At 42.1% G+C, this 13,162-nt stretch overlaps 1 protein-coding gene and 1 long non-coding RNA gene across 2 annotated transcripts in view; one reads left to right on the top strand and one right to left on the bottom strand.

The window, feature by feature from the left end:
- LOC116749899 overlaps window positions 1-3,575 on the bottom strand; it is a 35,080-nt gene extending 31,505 nt beyond the window's left edge. The window contains exons 1-2 of the long non-coding RNA XR_004348724.1: window positions 3,416-3,575; window positions 782-836 (exon numbers count right to left, since the gene is read on the bottom strand). This is a non-coding gene — a long non-coding RNA (uncharacterized LOC116749899). The remainder of the gene's footprint in view (window positions 1-781; window positions 837-3,415) is intronic.
- The window catches only part of PROSER2 (proline and serine rich 2), a 44,288-nt gene continuing 34,663 nt past the window's right edge, over window positions 3,538-13,162 (top strand). Inside the window, exons 1-2 of the mRNA XM_032624722.1 lie at window positions 3,538-3,600; window positions 4,575-5,277. The gene's annotated coding sequence lies outside the window, so the exon portion shown is untranslated. The remainder of the gene's footprint in view (window positions 3,601-4,574; window positions 5,278-13,162) is intronic.

The raw sequence follows: 13,162 nt of genomic DNA, 5'->3' as shown, positions 1-13,162 counted from the left end.
CCTTCCAAATGTCTGTGACACAAACAGGACTGGGTCTCATTGGGTCCCAGCTCTTACCTAAGACCCACCTGAGGCCAGTTTCAGCCCATATTCAAATCTCCTGAGAATAAGGTTCACTCCAAAAGCACTCGTGAGGAGTGGAGGCCTTAGTGAAGTTTGTGGGAAGACGGACAGGGTTAAAAGACACTTGCACAGAAAACTTCCCAAGGCTCTCCTGTCCCCGGCTCCCCAGACACCGCAGGTTCCTGGAGCCATTTCCAAGACCCTGTCGGCTTTGCATCCTCCATCTGTAAACCGAAAGCTAGCCAGAGAACAGCGAAAGCGAAGCGAGTTATCCTCAGACAAATTTCAACAACCCCTGAGTCCTCAGGCTTATCTCTGGGGGGATACGGTTCACCTCACCATTGTTTTATTTACAGAATCACTTCTATTTCATCTAGGGATTAATAGAGGGTTGGTGACTAAACTTATCATTTGAGTCTTGTCTGCATCCCACCAAGCCCTCCTGGACCATAAATTCCCTGTAGACAGGGAACTTATCCATACTGTTCACTGTTGCATCTCCCGGACTTTACCCCTAGTAACACCTGGCACAGAAGAAACCACAAGCAATCTCTGGATGAAAAATGAATGGGCTCCATACATTCTCTCTTCCTGTTTGGACGTCAGTCACTTGGCAGGTCCTAAAGCGTGAATGAACAGCACTTCTTCATCAGGGATGTTTTTAGAACCTAGCCTCTCTTTCAGACTCTTATCATTGAGTTCAGATAAAATTATTTACCATTTTCTTCCACATTTGTTTCTTCCAACATGTAGTTCTCCTTCAGAATACCGACCTGGAATACAGACAAGGTAGCCTGTTATCTATTTGCTTTCAGGAAGTATGGAACCACTTTATTATCATCTTTTAAAGTTTTCCTTGAAATTTGTCACCAAAAAACCTCCAGGCTGTAATTTCCTCATTTGTAGAATAATTATTTCTTTTTTTAAATCAAGAAATTTCACTAGCAAGTCATTCTTGAAGTGCATCAATCTCCTTCTCTTCCCTCCTTCTATTATCTACCAAATAGTTATGGAATGTTTGATATAAGCCAGACTCTATGCTATGCACATTGGCATTTATTGTATCAAAAAATTTGTATTAGTCTGTATTGATTTATAACAGTAAATACAGAACCACAACAGAAAATTTGGGACATATACAATACTATAGATAAGAATCACATAATCACAGCCAGAAAGAGTAACTGTCATCCTTTTGATATATTTCCTTCTAATTTTTGAATATATACATGCATTTTTCCATAGCTGAAGCAATAGTTTACACACAATTCTGTAATGTTCTTTTTTCCCCTTTAACAATATATTAGGTATTTTCTTGTGTTCATGAAAAATACCTCATTTTTAATAGCTGCATAATAGTTCACTTAAACTTCCCCCTAATTTTGGATTTTTTGGTTGTTTCTAATTTTCTGACATTATGAAAAAGGAGACAGTGCACAAATATTTTTCCCCTTTTCTGATTATTTCTGTTGAATCCCTAGATATGGAATTGTAGGCCAAAGTATATAAACATTTTTAAGGGTCTTGAAATATTTCACAAAATCACTTTCCAGTAAAGTTATATCAACTTATGCTCCCACTATAATATATAAAATTGCCCATTTCATTGCACTCCTGCCAGTACTGAATGTTAGAATTTTAAAACGTTTTTCTAATTTAATAGATGAAAATATTGCTTACTATTTTAATTTTTTCAATTACTGGGTAATCCAAACACTTTAAAATATAATTACATATACACACTAATCGTTTTTATTTTTTCTTTGAGGAAATTTTCTCATTGAGTTATTAGAGTTTTCTTATCAATGTGTGTGTACTCTTGTATTGAGGATAAAATGAACTGTCAGGGCTTCCCTGGTGGCACAGTGGTTAAGAATCCGCCTGCCAATGCAGGGGACATGGGTTTGAGCCCTGGTCCGGGAAGATCCCACATGCCGCAGAGCGACTAAGCCCATGCACCACAACTACTGAGCCTGTGCTCTAGAGCCCGCGAGCCACAACTACTGAGTCCACGTGCTACAACTACTGAAGCCTCCGTGCCTAGAGCCCGTGCTCCGCAACAAGAGAAGCCACCGCAATGAAGCCTGCTCACCGCAACAAAGAGTAGTCCCCACTCGCCGCAACTAGAGAAAGCCCACACACAGCAACGAAGACCGAGTGCAGCCAAAAATAAATCAACAAATAAATTTTTTTTAAAAAAATGAACTGTCAGATTTGTTCTGTTTTCTATTTTGTTCACAATATTTTTAGTTGTCACAATTTTTAAATTCTTATGTAATCTAGTCTACTGGTGATTTCCTTTATGATTTTTCGATTTCTTTTCTTCCCCCATCTTGAGGTTACATAAACATTTGCCTAAATTTTCTCCTAGTTTTAAAGTTCTTTAATGTAGCTGAAATTTCTTTTAGCACATAATGAAATGTATGAGCTCAACTTGATTTTTTTTTCAAATTACTAGCTTTCTCAAGTCCATTTTATTGAGAATCTGTCCCTTTTTCATTTATTTTAGATGACTCCATCACATATTAAAATCTACAGTATATCAACACTGTCTTTTTCTGCGTTATCCTATTTTATTATCTATATCATTCAATATCTACTAATATTCTATTTTGATACTTTAAATTATTATTTTATACTGTTTAACTAACAAACGGGGAAATTTCCCATCTGTTTCTTCATTTTCATAATCTTCTTAACCCTTCTTATCTGCTACTTGTTCAAGTAAACTTTAAAATAATTTTGTTTTAGCCTCCCAAGGTAGGTGTTAATAGCTTCATTGTACAGTTGAGGAACTGAGTCTCAAAAAGAATAAACAGCTCAAGATTACACATATTCTAAGTGGAAGAGGCATAAAGCAAAATCATGTCTTTTGACATGTCCTCTTTCAGCTCTAAAATGCTGTAATTTTTAGTAAACTCAGGAAGCTTACTCGCTAACCACTTTCTCCTTTCCTGTCTACCTCCCTCTAGTGGTCATTATAAATATTGCAGTTTCTCAAGCCAATTTTACACAGTAATTATTTTTATACAATAAAAATTATATGTTTAGCTTAAAGTTTACTTTAAAATTTTTAACTTACACAGAGTTAATAAGAATAATTGTCTAATATTTTGAGTCATGTATCACCGGCATTTTCTTAGCAAAGAACAGCCTCAGAAGAATTTAGTAAAAAGTCGAGTGAAAAGAAAGTAAAATTTTGTCAATTTCATGGATTTTTAAAGTAGTAACAACAGCAGGTCCAAAGACCCTCCAGATGTTTCTTCGTTCTTTTCTCCATTGACGTTATCTAAGTACTTTTAGGAATAACAATCTTTAAATTCCCCCTCTAAGCCATTTCTTGTTTTCTTACCTCACTTTATGTCCTTTCTCACCTTCTAGTGCCTTTGAGTAGGTTCAGTTGGCACAGAGGTGCCTGGGCAGGGGTGCAGGGGGTACTGGAAGGCAGCCTGAGCTCAGGTACTCACGCTGCGCCCTGGCCAGGTCTGCACCGGCCCCGCGGAAGGGCCACCTGTTCGCAATTCCCACAAAGATCAGGTACGAGCTAGCAGGGCTGGCCTCCTCCCCCTACCGCCTTGGTTGAAACCTCGGTCTCATTTTCTTCCCTGTTCATTTCCTGTCCGCCGCACCCTCCCACCCTTTTTTTCTTTTTGTGCCTTTTTCTTTTCCCTTTCTTTCTTCCTTCCTAATCCCATCGTCCTTCAATTTCTTCTTCCCTATCTCCTCTTCACCTGGAAGAAAAGATACCGTGTAAAATTTAATTCATACACACAAGATAATGTGTACATTAAGAATTTTAAAGCTAAAAAACTAAGCTACACATATGTTTATACACCATAAAAGCTTAACCAAGCGAAAAGAACACTACTAAAAAGGAAAAATAATTCTGGGAAGCACTTATAATGTCTTTTTTTCTTTATCTGAATTTGTGAAAAACAGGGGCTGCCTATATTACTCTCGCCTGTGGCTATTTAATACTATTTAACTTTTACTAAGCCAATTCACGATACATCATTAGTGTTTACATGGAACAAAATTTAAGAGAAAAAAGAACATGAACAGAAAGCTTAGGTCCATTATTCAATGAGGATTAAGGACTGACAGAATTGAGAATCTCTCCTGGATTTGGTTCAGAAAGAGGGGGATAATAATACTTGCCCAATTAACTAGTAAGTGCGGTAGATTAAAGTGCTTTGTAAACATTAATTAAAGATGCAGGGAGTTAGATGAGGCCAATATGTTATTAGTGAAAAAGTTTTCTTCCCTTTAATCAGGTATCTCCTCCTGGGGAGAGCAAAGAAATGATATAAGGACTAAGGAACTGGGGCTCAGCCCCGAGTGCCACCAGTGACTCAGTCATCCTGTGCCACCAACCACTTCCTTAATTTTCTGTAAAATGGGGACAAGCACCAACAGCACTTTGCAATACGGGTTTATGTCTGCCATTTGAGTATATATCAAACACTATAATTAATAAAACCCTATAACTCTTGTTTTCTCCTTTCCTACAGAGTTGTCCCACCCCATGGAAACACCGGTAACATTAACTTCCACCAACTTACAGAAGCCTTCCACAACCAGCTATTAACCTTCAGTGGATATTTCCATGGTGATAAAGAAGAAATGGCACCAAGGAATGGGGTCAAAACCTCTTGGACGAGTTTTCTCTCCTTTCTGAACCTCAGTTTTCCTCCTCTGTAAAATGGGGATAAGAAATTGGGGGTTCTAAGGATTGAATGAAATAATGTGTGTGTGTTAAATGCCTTGTCCAAGGGTAATAAGAATTCGATACGTGGTAGTTATTATTGTCATTAAATGTAAAATAACCTCTCAAAACTGACCAAGGAGGGGAAAAAAATGTCCCGTCTTACTCAGAGCTTCGAATGCAAATCCCTATTTCTCCTCCGAGTGTTTAACTCAGATATGGGGCTGGAGTTTCCTCAGATCGTCCCCAATTCAAACCTCGCACCAACACCGAGAGGCGGCTGCGGGGCAGCGCCGGCGCGGGGGCCTGTCCCTTTAAATGCCCCGGGCGCGCGCCGTGTGAGTTTGGGGAGGGAGCAGCCGAGACCCCGACAGGAGCGCGCACGAGCGCGCGCGGCGGGGCGGCCCTGGAAGGTCTGCGAGGCGCGCGCGGGCGGACAGGCGAACGGGCGGCGCTAGGGCTCGGCTCCCGCTTGCGGTCCGGGTGGGCTCCTGCGGGACTCCTGCGAGGTGAGTGCGGGCTTCTCGATCCCGGACAGGGTCGGAGGGCGGGAGGGCGTCCCGGCAGCCGATCGCCTTGTCTAGCACGTCGGTGAGTGGGGCGACGTTTGCAGCCGGTCGGGGGAGATCGGGGCTCTGGTGGGGTCCAGGGCGGGAAGGGCGAGCCCCTTTGCTAGTGAGCCGGCTGCCTGCGTTTCCCGCGCGTCCCTGCGGGTGCCCTCCCAGGGGGGATCTCTTCTGCTTGCTCTCCCGCTCCTCCGCATCGCGTCCCTTGGAAGTTAGGAAAGGCTCTGGCGCCGTCCGAGGGGCCGTCGTCGACCCGGTGGTCCCGCCCGGGAAACCCGGGGCCTCATTCGGGATCACGGGGTCCGCGTGCGTCCGGCTCGGGGGCGGTGGGGAGGACGCGAGGCTTTCCGACTCCGAGGCTGTCCTGGCGGCGGGCGAAGGTGGTCCATGGCACGATTCTTGCTTTACGCGCAGATAGGTCCGGGTTGTCCCAACACCCCTGCCCTGTCCCCACCGCCCTCCCCGGAGCACCAATTGCCGCCGCAGCCGTCGAATTCCCAGGGCGCTGTGTCCCATCCCCCGCGGAGAGGAGGGCGGGAGCCTCATATTGGCAGGAGGTGGCCGAAGCCACCTGTTGAACTTGGGTCCTGCGCAAAGTGACCAGTAGATTTTCGTCCCCAACCCCTGACCCCCAACAGGTAACTGAATCACGCGGGAACGTGTAGGATCAGCCGGTGAGCAGGGGCGGGAGGGATTATAAAAAGAGAAGGCGATGTGGCCGATGTAATGCAAATAAAATAAATTCCAGAATTTCTCCAAAGCTTTGAAAGTTTCCCAGTATTGTTTTACGGAGTCTAAATTTAAGCACCTAGCCTTTTATATTTTTATTTTTTTCTTAAACCGCAGGAACTAACATCAGAAAACATTTAACTCTTTGCCAGGACCTACTTGGTGCAAAGCGAAAACTTAGAGTAAAGGAAAATGATTTTTGTGTCTTTTCCCCCTAAACACAGTAGAACACTCAGGTCTGTTTCTGGAGACTGTAGAAAGGTTTCTCTGGCTCCAATTTTCATGCAGAACAATTTTTTTTTAATCTATATTTCTGAAAGATATAGAAACACCAAATCAGATATAAGTGTAAACGTGAGGAAAATGCTCACAGGAGAACCTAAGTTTATTAAAGATGCTTTTCTACTTTTTTTTTTAAGCACTACATTCTTACTGCTCTAGCATGCACTGAAAAGTCTGCCCTCAAAGCTCAGTGTCTGAATGTTACAGATTGTTTTTCTAGGTGGAGGAGGTATTTTGGTTCATGAGGCCAATGTGGAAATACAAACAAATGCCCTGTTTACTTGGGATTGGGCGGGAAGGGTGGAAGTTGTCTAAAATCTCTCTTGCCAAACTTGACAGTGTATGTATGGAATCTTGTGTATTTTCTTGCTCAGACCAGTAATAGCCATTTTTAAGGGATGGGGTATATGCCTTGGTAACAGCACTTCAGAGCTTTTTTTACATTTGGGGGGGGAAAAATTTTGGATGCTGATAATTTAAAAGCAACACATTTTCTCCATTACTAGAAATCAGAAAGCCAAAATCAGATAATTTAGAGAAGGCTGGAAAGAGGAGAGATGCTTTTAAGAAAACATGTGGGTGTTTGACACCACGATGGCTCCCTTTGTGGCGGAGGGCGGGATTTGCTTGTTTTCGTGCAGGCCCTGCGTGTTCATTAATTCATTCAGCAGTATTTTCAGGCCTGTTTGACCACCTACAATGTGCTGAGTGCTGAACTAGTCATGGGACATACAGACACATCTAGATAACAGCCACACGGCCCAAACAGATTAAAACCAGATCGAGTAAGCCTTCATCAGGAGCTGAAGATACACCTGGCCCTGGTTCCAAAGTTCTCAGACACCTCAGGAGCCTGTGGTTGGCACCCTGTGTTGATTGTCAAGATCATCTCAAGTAACTACAGGAGAGAGAGCTGAGCCTTGAAGCCTGGGGGGAGAGAGGGGAAAGGCTTGGGTGGAGCAGAACTGAGAACAGGGCATCCTCTGGAACAAGAGTTCAAGTGCGTCTTATCCGCCTGGTTGTGGATGGCCGCCAGTAGTGCCGTGGCATCCTAGAAGCATCCCAGAACCTGAGCCGCTGCCATCACTGGCGGAGGGCGGCTTTTTGTTTCAGTTTCCACTGCCCTCTCTGGTGGCAGTGTTGGTGGCTTCCCCGCTGCCTGTGTGTTCTCAGGAGGATGGTCTGGGCAGCTCTAGCCCTGGGACGTTGCAGCCTTCCCCTCTTGAATCCGAGTGGGGCCAGCATCTGTTCACATCGACACAGTGGCGTCAGTATAGTGCAGTCACTGTAGCCACCTCTGTGGAGAACCACCCTGAAGCTGCACTGCTCAGTAACTCCGTTGTCCCCCTCCCAGACCCGCAGCATTAATCTTGAATCCTGTTTTGAGAAAGTAGGTGCTGGGTTTAAAATCCGTGCAGTTGGGATCGGTAGTAGAGGAATGTGTAGGGCAGAACATTCTGCCTTATTGGTTAGGGATGTGATGGCTCCTTACGAACTCGTATCTTCAGACTGGATATTTCCAAAGACCCTACCACTGGAAACACTTGGTTCTCTCTCTCTCTCTTTTTTTTTTTGTAGTAAAATACATATAACATTGAATTTATCATTTTAGGGTGTACAAATCAGTGGCATTAAGTATATTCACATTATATGTGTTTGAGAAGAATGTGTTTTCTTTCATTTTGTTCTGTAGAGGTCTACAGATATCCGTTAAATGAACCTTATTAATTGCATCATTCCTCACTAACTTTGGGTCTGCTCAACATGTCAGTAATTGAGAGAGGTATATGAAAGATCCCACTAGAATGGGATCTTTGTCCATATCTCCTTGTATTTGAGCTAAAAAATATTCTGAGACTATTTGTATAAACAGCTTTCTATTTTAATATCTAACAGTATGCATTTGTAAATTTATATTGTTAGACATGCAATGTCTAATAGGAATTGAATTTTTCTCATAACATAGTTACTTTTATCACTAGTGAGGATTTTTGCCCTAAAGTCTATTTTGTCTGATGTAGTATAACCGGAAGTGATCTTTTAATTGTTGCTGTTGTTAATATTTGCTTGATATGTCTTTTCCAATTTTTAAAAATTTTCTTTCAAATATCTTTACTAAAGTATAATTGACATTCAATAAACTGCACATATTTAAAGTGTAGAAAAGTACATTTACAATGTTTTGCAACCATCACCATTATCCAGTTCCAGAGCTTTTTCATCACCCCAAAAGGAAACTCCATACCCATTAAACAGTCACTCCCTATTTCCCCTCTGCTCCAGCCTTGGCAACCACTAATCTGCTTTCTGTCTCTATGGATTTGCCTTTCTGGATATTTCATGTTAATAGAATCATACAACATATGTCTGGCTTCTTTCACTTATGATGCTCTCAAGATTTATCCATGTTGTAGCATGAATCAGTACTTCATTCTTTTTCATGGCTGAGTAATATTCCATTGTAGGAATGTATCACAGTTCGCTTATTCACTCATCAGCTCATGGACATTGGGTCATTTCCACCTTTTGGTTATTGTGAGTAGTGAAGTTATGAGGAACCACCAAACTTTATTTTTTTTTTTACCACCAAACTTTTTTCCACGGTAGCTGCACCATTTAACATTCCCACTAGCAATGTTGGAGGTTTCGTTTCTCCACATCCTCACCAACACTTGTTATTTTCCATGTTTTTGTTTTTATTGCCACCCCAATGGGCATGAAGTGGTGTCTCATTGAAGTGTTGATTTGCATTTCCCTAATGACTAATAATGATGAGCATCTTTTCATGAGCTTGTTGCCCACTTCCAGATTTTCTTTGGAGACAGGTCTATTCAAGGACTTGATTCTCTTTTGTATTAGCTATTATATCACCAGCATCTTGCATGTAAGTATAGTTATTTTTATAGGACTTGGTTTGTATAGTATGTACCTTCTCCAACCCTCATTCTATTGTTTTGGTTTTGTTTCTTTCTCTTTCTCTTTCCAGCTTCTGCTGCTCCTTCCAGGAGACCGGTTGTCTGACTAGTGCTTTTTTAATATTTAATATTTTACCTATTTTAGTTATTGGTCCAAAGGCCTGGGCTGTTCGTCTCTTCATTCAGCAGTATTTATAGGCTGTTGGGCCACCTGCCATGTGCTGATCACTGAGTCGTCATTGGAGATATGTCTTTGATTAAAACTAACTGATTAAACTAACTGATTCATAGAGCCTGGCATAGGGAAAAAGAGCAGTACTTAACTCTCTCCACCAGAGGTTTCAATACCAAATAGCCGTGTAACCATCGGGTTCACCACTTTACCTTTGTGGACCTCGGTTTCCTGGTCTGTAAAACTGGGGGCAGGACTAAATGACTTCTCAGGCCCTCTCAGACCCTGAAACTGGAGGTTATACATTCATGATTCACCACAGCTCTCCCTTACAAATGAGTGTTTGTAAAATAGTTTATTTTGTAAAACGTAAAGGAATTATCTTGTGTGGGGAAAAGAAAAAGATGCCTGTGCTCTTTTATACTAGACACGTGAGTTTGGTCAGGTGCTGTTTTCTAAAATGGCACATTTGACATTTTCTGTGAAGATTCAGAGGGTCTGAAGAGCTTTCATGAACATTTAAGTTCCTTCCGTGCTGGGCACAACTGGGAATATAGAGGTCAATGAGTGTGGTCCCCACCTTCGAGAATCTTGTGATCTAGTAACAGAGATATAGGTGTCAAGTGGGAGTCTATCTCAGAGGCCCACAGGTCTTCAGGGAGTGGAGGATAGAGGTACCCTTTCTTTCAGGAGGATGTAATGGAACCGGGCCAAGAAGGGCAGGATAGTGGGATGTCAGAATGGTAGAACCGTGGCTTTGCTCATCATGCCGAAAAGTTTAGCCTTGAGTTTGGGGGCATGAACCGCTGACGGGTCACGAGTGACCTGTGTTCTGCTGTGGACGAGACGTTTGTACACTGAGGCAATAATCTGAGTTGAGCGGAGGGTTGAGGGTTGAGGGTTGAGGAAGGAAGGACAGAAAGATGAAGGAGATAAGACAGTACAGACAAGGGGATGGTGCTGAAAATGTCCAATGTTGAATAGAAGTTCTGGTGCAGAAAAAGTCCAAAAAAGCATTCTTCTGGAGTGGAAATCTGAAGCCTAAATCCAACTCTTTCTGACCTCAGTTTCCTCATATAACTTGTCCTCCACACGTACTAGAGAACCAATGAATTTGTGGTCTGAGCTCCTGCTGATACAGGCAGCTTCACGTGATCAGTCAGGTTGTCTGTAAAGTGTGTGTGAGGTGAACCTGTTGTGTATTTTCCCCCCTATTCATTCCTTTGTGATTTCAGAGGTATCATCTGAGGAAAAGCATTTTAGTATCAATGTGTAATAAAGCCATACTGCAACCAAAATTGCATTTCAAGGAACACTTCGCTTTTTTACAATGTTAATTATCAATTCAGTTCCAAAACTGTTAGGTTAACCATAGAAATCTACCTATATTCAACTATTTTTGACCTACACCAATGGCAGCTTCATACAATTCAATTTACTAACTGCGGGCCAGGGGTCTGACCCTTCCCTTCTCAACCGCTAGAAGAATGTTGCCGGGAACTTGAAAATTCACATAAAAATACAGTGTGTTAAATACTGTATTTCCTACCGAATTCTCATGTCAGTCTTGTTTTTCTTTTCCAAAGTGGTGAGGAGCCGGACAGCTTCAGTAGCCAAGGGGTCTTTGTCAAATTTTGAGTAATTATCAAATTCCACTGTTGATTCATTTAAGGTGCTGAGCTTTCTCTCAGAGAGGCTGATAGGCCCTTGAAATGCTGACATCAGTATCATCTTAACTGTTGGTTAGCGTCATCCAGTTTTTTCAACAAACATTCGGTTGTCCACATTTCTTTTCTTTTTTTTTTTCCCAGTTTTTTTTTTTTTTTTTTTTTTTTTGCGGTACGCGGGCCTCTCACTGTTGTGGCCTCTACCGTTGCGGAGCACAGGCTCCGGACACGCAGACTCAGCGGCCGTGGCTCACGGGCCCAGCCGCTCCGCGGCATGTGGGATCTTCCCGGACTGGGGCACGAACCCGTGTCCCCTGCATTGGCAGGCAGACTCTCAACCACAATTTAACAATATTAAGTTGAAATATAGTTGATTTACAAAGTTGTGTTAGTTTCAGGTGTACAGCAAAGTGATTCATATATATATATATATATATATATATGTGTCTTTTTCAGATTCTTTTCCCTTATAGGTTATTAAATAATACTGAGTAGAGATCACTGTGCTATACAGCAGGTGCTTGCTGATTATCTGTTTTATACTGGTTGTCCCCATTTCTTTTTTTTTTTTCTGGCCACGCCCCGCACCTTGTGGGATCTTAGTTCCCTGACCCGCACCCCCTACATTGGAAGCACGGGGTCTTAACCACTGGACCGCCAGGGAAGTCCCCCATTTCTTTAAAAAGTTCTGAAAGCCCCTTGTCTCTACCCCTCTATTAAAACTGGAGTAGGAGTTTGCACCCAAGGGCCTGGATTTGCAGGGAGGGAGTTGAGTACTTTGTTCCTGGGTTGCAGGTGTCCAGGAAGAGGAAGGAGAGAGCCTCTGGAGATGCACGGCTGGCAAAGAGATTGGGGAAGACTGGGTTCAAAGTCTGATGCAGTGGACTGACCCAGCAGGAGGTCTTGCGGGAGCTTTGCCCCACTCAGGTTTGGACTTAAATCTGTTCAGCCTGAGATAAGAAATGTAAATCAGATCTTGGCTTCCAGTCTAACCAGGTGTTGTAAATACCAGCGCTGGCTGAACATGCTCTCAGTCAGCTTTATTTTTGCTGTGAGGAGGAATGAAAAACTCAGCTAAGAATTTTTTTAAGCTTCTCAGAAGAAAGAAAAAGCACTATAAAACAATAAGGTATAATTGTTATGACAAGTAAGGAGGTCTACATTTTAGCTCCCCGGAGTAGGGCATAGTGCGTGCTCTGGCGACATTTGCTGAATAAATAAAGAGAAAGCACACAAGCTTGTTTAACGAAACAAGAGCAACTTAACCTGGGACTTTTCCTTTGATTTTTTATTTTTTTTAATTTGTTAAACAATCCAGAAGTGCAGTATGCATACAGAATGTAAATATTTTTTAAATGAGCCAAAAATCAAAATTTGAAGTGTCTACCTTTGCAAACATTTCATCAGATGTAACTAGATTTTCCTCCTGTTGATGCTTTTCTGTTTGCTTCTTCCTGGGTTATTACTTTTTGTTATTAGTAACAAAACTCAAATCTGGTCAGGGTTTTTTCGGGTGAGGATTTGCGTTGGGAAAATCTGATTTCCAAATCTTCTGTTCAGTGGTAGTACACTGGTGGTAGTACACTGGTGGTGGGAGACTTCTTCCCTTGGGGCCTGTTAACCAGCCTACCTGGCTGAGGCCTCTGCTGTGAAAGTGTTTGCTTATGAGTAGGCGAATCAGTTACTTTCATGTGGCATACGGCCTTAAGTAAATTAATTACTGCCTCCTATTAACAGTTGAAAATATTCACAATTAAGAAGATCTGAAACCAACCTTGATTTTTACATTGTTTCAGTAAGAGCTTTTCCAAAAAAAAAAACCTCTAAATGAAAGCATGCTAATTCTTCTGGAGAAGTAAAACTACAAGCCTTTGAAGTGTTTGTCTTTAGTACCCTTGAGTGCCAGTTAAGAGTTTAAGGTCCTAAGTTCTTACAGCAGACATTTTCAGAAGTAAGGGAAAAAACCATTCAGAGAAAAAAGCGAAGGAAAAGGAATGCTAAACCATTGACCATGTCAACCGTTTAAAACGCCAGACAAAATTAAGCCTCCGCCCCCAGCTCTC

The sequence above is a fragment of the Phocoena sinus genome, chromosome 2 (assembly GCF_008692025.1).
Source record: "Phocoena sinus isolate mPhoSin1 chromosome 2, mPhoSin1.pri, whole genome shotgun sequence".
NCBI classification, from domain to species: Eukaryota; Metazoa; Chordata; class Mammalia; order Artiodactyla; family Phocoenidae; genus Phocoena; species Phocoena sinus.
The sequence above is the reverse complement of the archived record's forward strand: the minus strand, read 5'-3'. Positions and strand labels throughout refer to the sequence as shown.